Source organism: Crocuta crocuta, unplaced genomic scaffold (assembly GCF_008692635.1).
Source record: "Crocuta crocuta isolate KB4526 unplaced genomic scaffold, BGI_CrCroc_1.0 scaffold101, whole genome shotgun sequence".
In the NCBI taxonomy this organism is placed as follows: domain Eukaryota; kingdom Metazoa; phylum Chordata; class Mammalia; order Carnivora; family Hyaenidae; genus Crocuta; species Crocuta crocuta.
The window spans coordinates 4,094,126-4,095,255 of NW_027527956.1; positions in this window are offsets into that span (position 1 = coordinate 4,094,126).

Sequence of the window (1,130 nt, forward strand, 5' to 3'; positions counted from 1 at the left end):
TCTCTCTCTCTCTCTCTCCTAGAAATAAATAAAAATATAAAAAATAAAATAAAAAAATAAAATCTTTGTTTTGGCATAGGGGAAAGAAACACAATTTCCTCCCTTTGCATACATTCTGTGCATATATATAAATAAGATACATATATGTTCCAAAAGTGTTTGGTATTTTCTTTAGATAGATGCATGGAAAAAATCCGTATAACTTCTGGTAATCAAGTAACATAAAAAAGAAACATTTTGACTTTCTCTTTATTTAGCCTTATATAACTTCCAGTTTGAGAGCCGATAGCTGTTTTTAAAAATCTCATTTTAAACCAGAGAAAACATTTCCTTTTTTTTTTTTTTTCAGCGTAATGTATCAATCTGTTTCCACCACAAGGTGTTGCAAAATAGCTGACTATATTAGCAAACATATAAACCCGGTAACATCACCCCATTTCCTGTAGAAATGCAGCAACCAGATTGATCACTCTTATTTCTACTGCACTCTGCTAACTCTGATGCTTAGCACTCAAGCCAGGGGCACCAGGAAAAAGCAGATTTATGGCCAGGTTTTCTTCTTTCCACAAGAGTCGTCCTTTTAAATAATCCACAAGATGTAACCTGCGGAAGCAGATGGTCTTCCTCTTCTACTGAATTCTGTGGATCTTCTGAGCAAGGGGCAGGGAACAGCACTGAATACGCCTACATCTTCAGATTTAAGATGAAAAAAGGTGTCATCAGAAGTACGGTGTGCAAGACAGATGTGACATGAGTTTTGAGAACTAAACACCCAATGAGCACTCATGCGTGGAGGAATTATGTAAATACGACAACTTCAAATATCCTCAGCTTCATTTAAACTGTCATTGAAACGGCTGGTTTTAAAATATCCCCATGGATGAGACGTGCAGAATCCCCTCTACTCGGCACAACCTGAATTTGCAACAGCTCCTCACAGACAAGACTCTAGAAAGTTAATAGCGTTTATATTGGTAAGTCAGCTCTCACTGTGGGGTCAGCAAAGGACTTCGGGTATTTTGAATACATTGGTTTAACGGGGAAGCAAGGGTATGTCTGCATTTTCTTGAGGATTGTGTCGTCGGTTTAGCATGTCAAATCTACATTCAATTATGTCCACCAATGGAAAT